Source organism: Corylus avellana, chromosome 7 (genome assembly GCF_965113065.1).
Source record: "Corylus avellana chromosome 7, dhCorAvel1.hap1.2, whole genome shotgun sequence".
Taxonomy (NCBI): Eukaryota; Viridiplantae; Streptophyta; class Magnoliopsida; order Fagales; family Betulaceae; genus Corylus; species Corylus avellana.
The window spans coordinates 14,728,883-14,737,922 of NC_142496.1; the positions used below are offsets into that span (position 1 = coordinate 14,728,883).

Sequence of the window (9,040 nt, forward strand, 5' to 3'; positions counted from 1 at the left end):
ATTAGAGGGAAACGTGAGAGATGAAGAAGAGGGAAAGGTGAGAGACGAAGAACAGGGAAAATTCTATCCGTTGAGACGAAGTAGAATAGGGGAAAGAGGGACTTTACAAGGAAAAGGAAATTAAGGCAGCGCCAAAAATATTTCTGGGTGTCCAAAATAACCGGGAAACCGGAACCGGGACCGGGAAACCGGGGACCGGTTCCGGTTTCGGTTGCCAAAAAAAAAAATCCAGGACCCCAGTTCCGGTCTCGGTTTTTGGCACCTGGGAAAACCGGAACCGGGTCTTATTTTATTAAATAATATATATATTTTTTTTTTAATTCTTTTAGTCTTTTACGCAGCGTTTAGGACCTTAAGCAATTAGGTTTCTCACTTTTCCGGATTTGAAGGTTTTAAAATGATTTTTAGGGTATTTTAAAAAATTTGAATTTTTATTTCTAAGGCTCATATAGGCAAAAACATTGATTTTGTAGGATTTTTAGGCTTTTTTAGGTTTATTTTTTAATTATTTGGAACAATCACAATAAAGCCTATTTAATTTAGACAAAAAGATTAATAGCTTTTTTTTTAAATGAGCTAACTTATGAAAAAAATAATGGACTTATTTTAGGCCCAATACCTAAAATAAGCCTCAAACACTAATTTTTTTCAAAAACCGGTCACCGGACCGGGTAAAACCGGAACCGGCTGGGAACCGGGACCACGGTTAACTGGGGTCCCGGTTCCGGTTCCGGTTTCCCAAAACCGAGAACCGGGGTACCCCGGTTCCGGTTCCGATTTTGGCCAAAAACCAGGAAACCGGACCGGGTTGACACCCCTAATATTTCAGTCAGCGCCAAAATGTTTTGTGCCGCCAGCGCCAAAATAATAAACGGGTGACCCAGCTTTGGGTCACCTTATGACTCATGCTGGATCACCTTGGGACCCAGGTGGGTCACGGGTGACCCAATATTGGGTCACCTTGAATTTTTTTTTTTTTTTTTAATTCTTCAAAAATTAAAAATTAAAAAAAAAAAGTTATTTTAATTTTTTTAAAATAATGTTAATTAAAATTAAGGGTAAAAGATAATTGACGTGATATTTATCTTATAATTAATTAATAATTGAACATTTTAAGATAATATATATTTCACATTTTAATGCCAAATCCTAATGGAAGGAGATATTGCGTCAAATTATATGTTCGATGAGTGAAATATTAAATATGTTTTTATTATTAAAATATTAACTACAAATTTAAAGTTAATACATTTTTAGTATAAAAGATCATTAAGGTGATATTTATCTTATAATTAATTATTAGCTTAAATTTTTAAGATATGTTGTAATTTAACAGTTTAACGCCAAACCCAAATGGAGGGGGATATTGCATCAAATTCAATGTTCGATGGGAGAAATATTCTTGAACTTGTCACTATTGATATAACTAATATATAAAGATAATACAAAATCCAAAGAATTTAATAGATCATTTGATCGCATTACGATCGATCATACTAATATGTCCTAGTATAGTATCGATCGAAATTGATTTTATCAGATGTTCGATTGAACCTTCAATCATGTCAAGTTCTATTGATTGTATCCCGATCAATTTAACTAATGCACTAATATAATATAAAATGCTTAGAGTTCAATTCAATGTTCGATCAAACATTTAATTTGTTTGAAGTTTGTTCGATCATTTGATCCTATCACGATCAATCGAACGAATGCACTAGCTAAGACCAATCAGATGTCTGATAAAACATTCAATTTCAATTGTTTCAATCATTTGATCTTATCACGATCAATCAAACTAATTCATTACGATTGATCGGATATTCGATCAAACCTTCAATTTCAAATGTTTCAAGTTTGATCGATTATTTGATCCTATCATGATCGATTGAACAAATGCACTAAGATCAAACGGATGTTTGAACGAACCTTTAATTTCAATTGTTTCAATTTTGATCGTTACTTGATCCTATCGCGATCAATCAAACTAATTCATTAGGATCGATCGGATGTTCGATCAAACCTTCAATTTGTATCAAGTTTGATCAATCATTTTATCTTATCATGATCAATCGAACTAATTCACTAGGATCGATCGGATGTTAAATCGAATCTTCAATTTGTGTCAAGTTTGTTGCGTGACTACAATAAATTGATTTTTTTTTCTTTTTTTAAAATTAATTTTAATTTCAAATTAAGATAAAATTTATAATTTTCTAAAAGTTTTGAGGGTATAAAAAACATTTTATCATTTTTAGATGTTCAATTAAACCCATAATCTTCAACTTTTATTTGTTTTTTATTTATTTTTTTAATTTTTCTACAAGAGTATTAGCGTCTACTAAAGTGGACGCTAATACCACCTCTTCAGCGTCCACCATAAAAGTGGACACTATTGATATATCATCAGCGTCCACTAAATGTGGACCCTGTTAATCTTGTAGTTTTAATATTTTTTTTTAATTATTATTTTTTTTATTTTTTACAAGATCATTAGTGTCCACTAAATTGGACGCTAATAATATGTCTTCAGCGTCCACTTTATGAGTGGACGCTATTGATATATTATCATTGTGGACGCTGTTAATCATGTAGTTTTAATTTTTTTTTTTTTTTTTTTAACAAGACCATTAGCGTCCACAATCATAGTGGACACTAATGATATATCTTCAACGTCCACTCCTAATGGACGCTGTTGACCTTTTAGTTTAATTTGCTTTTTATTTTTTTATTTTTTTACAAGACCATTAAGTGGACGCTAAATGCTCAATTATTAGCGTCCACTCTTAGAGTGGACACTAATGATATGTCATCAGCGTCCTCTCCTAGTGAACGCTGTTAACCTTTTAGTTTAATTTGCTTTTTATTTATTTATTTTTTATAAGAAAAGTGGACGCTAATGCTCACTTATTTGAGAGTGGACGCTAATGACATATCTTCAGTGGACGTTGCTGACCTTTTAGTTTAATTTACTTCTTATTTTTTTATTTTTTTGTAAGACCATAGTGGACGCTAATGCGCAATTATTAGCGTCCACTCTGATGATATGTCTTCAGCGTCCACTGCTAGTGGACGCTGTTGACCTTTTAGTTTAATTTGCTTTTTATTTTTTTATTTTTTTGCAAGACCAAGTGGACGCTAATGCGCAATCATTAGTAGACGCTAATGATATGTCTTCAGCGTCCACTCCTAGTGGACGTTGTTGACCTTTTAGTTTAATTTGCTTTTTATTTATTTTTTATTTTTTTGCAAGATCATTAGTGTCAGTGGACACTAATGCGCAATTATTAGCAGAGTGGACGCTAATGATATGTCTTTAGCGTCCACTCCTAGTGGACGTTGTTGACCTTTTAGTTTAATTTGCTTTTTATTTTTTTGCAAGACCATTAGCGTCCACTCTAATGCGCAAGTATTAGCGTCCACTCTGAGAGTGGACACTAATGATGTCTTCAGCGTCCACTCCTAGTGGACGCTGTTGACCTTTTAGTTTAATTTGCTTTTTATTTTTTAATTTTTTTGCAAGACCATTTAGTGGACGCTAATGCGCAATTATTAGCATCCATTCTCAGAGTGGACGCTAATGATATGTCTTTAGCGTCCACTAGGACCTTTTAGTTTAATTTGCTTTTTATTTTTTTATAAGAGCTTTAGCATCAACTTTGTGGACACTAATGCTCTATCATCAGCGTCCACTTTGAAAGTGAACGCTGTTAAGGACAATTAATTAATTAATTAATTTATATATATGACTATTAACGTCCACTATTAGTGGACGCTGATGCTAAACCATCAGCGTCCACTAAAAATGGACGCTAATAGTTATATTGTCGCTGCTAATAATTTTCCCGCCTATGGTATAATTCCCGCTAGTATGTTAGCGTTGACGTATTAGCGTCCACTGTAAAGCGGATGATAATACTTATCTTTTGGGTCAACTATTAGCGTCCACTTAAATGTGAACGCTAATAGTTAACCATTAGCGTCAACTGTTGAGAGTCGACGCTACTATACGAGCATTAACGTCGACTACGAAGTCGCCCCTGATGAGTAGATTTCTTGTAGTGTATCCAAGTTCCACCAACGTCATGTGGTGGGCGGTGGTCGCCATCAATGGAATAATCTTTCGAGATGGCTTATGAACTGAGGGCATTTTAAAAGAAAGATGCCTTTGTATCCGTTATTATTTGATTAGGGTAGGTGTTTTTAGTTTGTTGACGGAGTTTTATTTTAGACACTTTTTTCTTTAAAATTGGGTTGGAAACACTTCTTTCAATCTAATATATAAAATTGTCATGTACTCATTAGCATATGAGAAGTACATATTTTTTTTAATATCATGCATATGAAAATACGTGATTTTTTGAAAATAATTTTTTTCTAACTTTTTAATGTTACTAAAAATGCATATGCCTTTCATATGTTTAAGAAATAAATGACAATTTTATAGAGTTCCTTCAACCAAGTTTAGAGAAAATTGTCTCCAAGGGGTAACTCAATCAATTGGGGACTACGCCTCATGAAACAGTTCGAATCCCCCTCTCCCCCATCCTTGTGCGGACATGTCCAAAAAAAAAGTTTGGATAAAATTTGTCTGTTGTTTCCCGCTTATTGTTAATAAATTATTGAGATGAAAGTTTTTTCACACATTTTTCAATTTACTACCTTCATTAATGTTCCATTAAAAATACTACCAGTTATTTTGCCACATGTATAAAATAACCAGATCACTACCTATAAAATCGTGTTTTCTGTACAAAAGATAAATGATAAGATTCATTCTTTTTAGACTATCTTGTAACCATCTCCATAGTGAATAAATGAATCCACCATTGAATTTGTGTATGGTCTATCACTACAAAAATCAGGGACTTTATTGACGTGGCAAATAGTAACTCATGTTTGCCACATCAATAATTTTTGACGTGGCTAAATAAACACGTCAATAAAGTGTTTATTGACGTGGCGGATTTCAACACGTCAACAATTATTGACGTGTCTAAATGCCACATCAATATTTTTTGACGTGCCACTATGATACATCAAAAAATTTTGACGTGTCATAGTGGCACGTCAAAAATTTTTGACGTGTCTAAATGCCACGTCAATAATTTTTGACGTGCTATTATGACACATCAATAATTATTGACGTGTGTAAAACCCACGTCAATAATTTTCTGCACGTCAAAAATTTTTGACGAGTTCCATTTACAAGTCAAAAAATTATTATCATGCATATTGTATAATTAATTATACAATATGTATTAAAAAAAAAGGGTAGTAAATTAATTTTAATTGGTATATACATATTGTATAAATTAATATTATCATGCATAAATCAAAAATTTCATAAATCAAACATTTTATCATATTGGTATAAATTAATTGGTATATACGTATTGTATACCAATTAGTATTATCATGCATATATAATGAAATGATAGCCATATTAATATGATATGATATTATCATGTATAAATCATTCTAGTAATATTAATATGATAGCCATATTAATTTTTAAAAAATCGGACATACAGAATACATTTATTTTATAAGACCTGCAAACCCACATGAACCCGGCCAACACAAAATATGTGTTCAGCGAGTCCTTCACTTATCTCAATTGTTCATTGATCCTACGGTGAAAATGCCTGGAAGCTCGATCTGATTTTCGGTAAGTAGATTATTGAGCCCTCACGAAAAAATGGATTTTATTATCTGTACATCTAGAATATTAATTTATTTGTTCTCTAATTAGTTTTAAGTATATTGTATTTATAATGTGTTATATAAGAGAAAAATATGATATAAATTCAAAATTTAAAAATTTATCTTTCAATAATTTCTTGACGTGTCCACATGTGACATGTCAACAATTTCTTGACGTGCTACATGTGGCACGTCAATAAGTTCTTGACGTGTCACATGTGGACACGTCAAGAAACTTAATTCTTGACGTGTCTTGTGTCAACACGTCAAGAATGGTCCTCGGGAAGGCGCGAATCCAGCTAGATGGGTTCTCCTTCTTTTTCTTTTCTTTCTTTTTCCCTCCCTCTCTTTCTTTCTCTCCCCCGCGCGCGCCACTGCCCTCCCCTCCACCACATTTTTTTCACCGCCGGCCGTTTTTCACACGCCACATTTATGCATATCCACATTTCTTTCTCTCACCCGCGTTCTCTCCCTCACCGGCCATCACCGCCGCTCCTCCCTCAGGCTGTCACGAGCTCTCCCTCCAAGAATTTTCGGCCTCTCCAAATCAGGTATATATATATAGTGTGTGTGTTATTAAATAAATTATATAAATATATAATTTAATATATTATTATATATTATTGATGTAGTTATATTACCTTTCATGTTAGCTAATTAATTTATTTGTTTGAGATATATGTTTTGTATGGTGGGAATATTGTTTAATGTATTTGCATACATGTATGCTTGCAAAATTATGTACGTAAAATTTTTGAAATTGGGTTTTTTTGTGCAGGTTTTTGCGTTTAGATTTAGACCTAAATTTTGTGTAGGTTTAGGTTTTTTGTGCAGATTTTTGCATTTAGATTTAGACCTAAATTTTGTGTAGGTTTTGCAAATGCACGTTCAAAACCCAAAAAAAAAAAAAAAAAAACCAAAAAACCAAAAAACTTGCTTAAACAAAAAAAAAAAAAAAAAAAACAACAACAACAACAACAAATAACAAATGCATATCTATTTTGGACTTTAATTTTTGTTTAGATTTTGAAAATTTAGAATAAATATGTAAATGTTAAAAATTAAAAAAAAAAAAAAAAACAAAGGAAAAAACAAAAGAAAACAAATAACATAGCTAGCTAGATTTATTTTATTTACGGTCCCCATATATAACAAATGTATAAATGTTATAATAAACGAAAAAAAAAGCAACAAATAACCTAGCTAGCTAGATCTATTTTATCTAGGGTCCCCATACATAAAAAATTCATTTAGGTCTTACAAATTTAGATTATGTAAATGTCATAAAAAACGAAAAAAAACAAAACAAAACAAAACAAAACAAATAACCTAGCTAGCTAGCTATATCTATTTTATCTAGGGTCCCCATGTATAACAAATGCATTTAAATTTGGACCTTAATTTTGTTTAGGTTTTGCAAATTTAGATTATGTAGATGTTATAATTAAAACTAAATGTATGTGTTTATTTGTTAAAAATAAACAAAAAATTGAAACTATGTAATTAAAGAAATACACTAAAAAAAATAACAACTAATTAACTAACCTAGATTTATTTTATTCAATTAGGGTTCCAGTAATTAAAGCTATGGACAAGAGTTGGATGACAAAGTCTAGAGGTACGAGGAAGTACAGAGACAGGTGTAGATTATTTGTGGACTTCGCAGTTATGAACTGTACAATCCCTCATGGAAAAATTCACTGCCCCTGTAAGTCATGTCGTAATAAGTAGCGCCACCTGCCGGGTTTCGTATTTGACCACTTGACAGGGGGTAAATGAATAATGATTGCATATAGAAACTGATATTATCACGGTGAGAAGCTTGTACGGTCTCCTGTTGCAGTCTCTAATTTGACTACCACAATCACAGATGCGGGTATAAGCACAGAACAAGGTGAAAACATGCACGCAATGTTGCGTGATCTATTCGGCATGCACAGTGTTATAGAAGACAATTGTGAGCCTTAAGTAATAGTGCAGGGGAATGAAGAAACTATGAATGAAGAAGCCGCTAAAGGTGACATACTAAAGTACTACAACTTGCTTAGAAAGGCAGAGAAGCCACTTCATGATGGGACCAAACATAGCAAGCTTAGTATTACTATATATCTGTACAACTTGAAGTGCGTTGCCGGACTTAGTAATGCGATATTTTCATCTTTCCTTGAGTTCATCAATCAATTACTACCTGTGAGTGATGAAGCTTTGCCAGTTAATATATATGAGGTGAAAAAAGTTTCTAAGGGACATGGGACTCGGGTATGAGAAGATCCCGGTGTGTCGTAATGATTGTATGTTATTCTTAAAGAACAATAAGGATTTAGATTCATGTACCGTTTGTGGAGTATCTAAGTGGAAGGATAAAATTCATTTGGATGAGGATGGTCAACCCATATCATCGAGTAAGAAACACTCGGTCAAGGTGTTGCGGTGGTTTCCACTCATATCACGACTACAGAGGCTGTTTATGTTAGAGCATACTGCCCCTATATGAGGTGGCATGCAGAAGGCCAAACTAAGGACGATGTATTGAAGCATCCGGCTGATGGTGAATCATGGAGGGCATTCGACAATTTACATCCAGACTTTTCAGTGGACAGCAGGAATGTCAGGCTTGGACTAATCTCGGATGGCAGCCATTTGAGCCTGAATTCCTCCATTGGTGCTCTCTTTATATATCCTTTTCCTTTGAGTCATTGTCTCCTATTAGATGTGAATTGTTGGGAGTGCTCACTCAATGTCTCGAAGAACTCCATGGCTTCCTCACTGCTTTTCTCCATCAACATGCTACCACAAGCTAAATCTACAAGACTCTTGTTAAGATCATTTAAACTCTCATAGAATGTCAGTACCTGATCGTCTTGAGATATATTGTGATGAGGGCATCTGAGAAGTAGTTCTTTAAAGTGTTCCTATGCCTCGAAGAAAGGGTCTCCATCTTTTTGTTGGAAGGTCAAAATTTCCCTTCTCAATTGCCTTATCTTGTGGGCTGGAAAAAACTTCTTTAAGAACTTTGTGGCCATCTCATCCCAAGTATGAATAGAACTTGCGGCCAAAGAATTGTACCATCTCTTAGCATTATCTTTTAAAGAAAAAGGGAAGAGGATTAACTTGATTTCTTCTAGAGTTAAACCCTAAACATTTTGAGTCCTGTAGAGATCACAGAATTCTCGAATATGCTATATGGGTTCTCTGTAGGTGTGCCTTTATAGTGTGGAATCATATTGAGCAACGGAGATAAATCGTAATTGCTCTGCACAATGGGCTGAAAATTAATGCATGATGGCTGGTTGAGGATCTGGGAACTTAATGAACTTTCCATAGCTCTTCGCAC

The 9,040-nt window shown here is 33.5% G+C and overlaps 1 non-coding gene across 1 annotated transcript; it reads left to right on the plus strand.

The window, feature by feature from the left end:
* Positions 1–8,574: 8,574 nt before the first annotated feature.
* Positions 8,575–8,681, plus strand: LOC132186001 (small nucleolar RNA R71). The gene has a single exon (XR_009440684.1). It is a non-coding gene; the product is annotated as a small nucleolar RNA R71 (small nucleolar RNA).
* Positions 8,682–9,040: the final 359 nt, after the last annotated feature.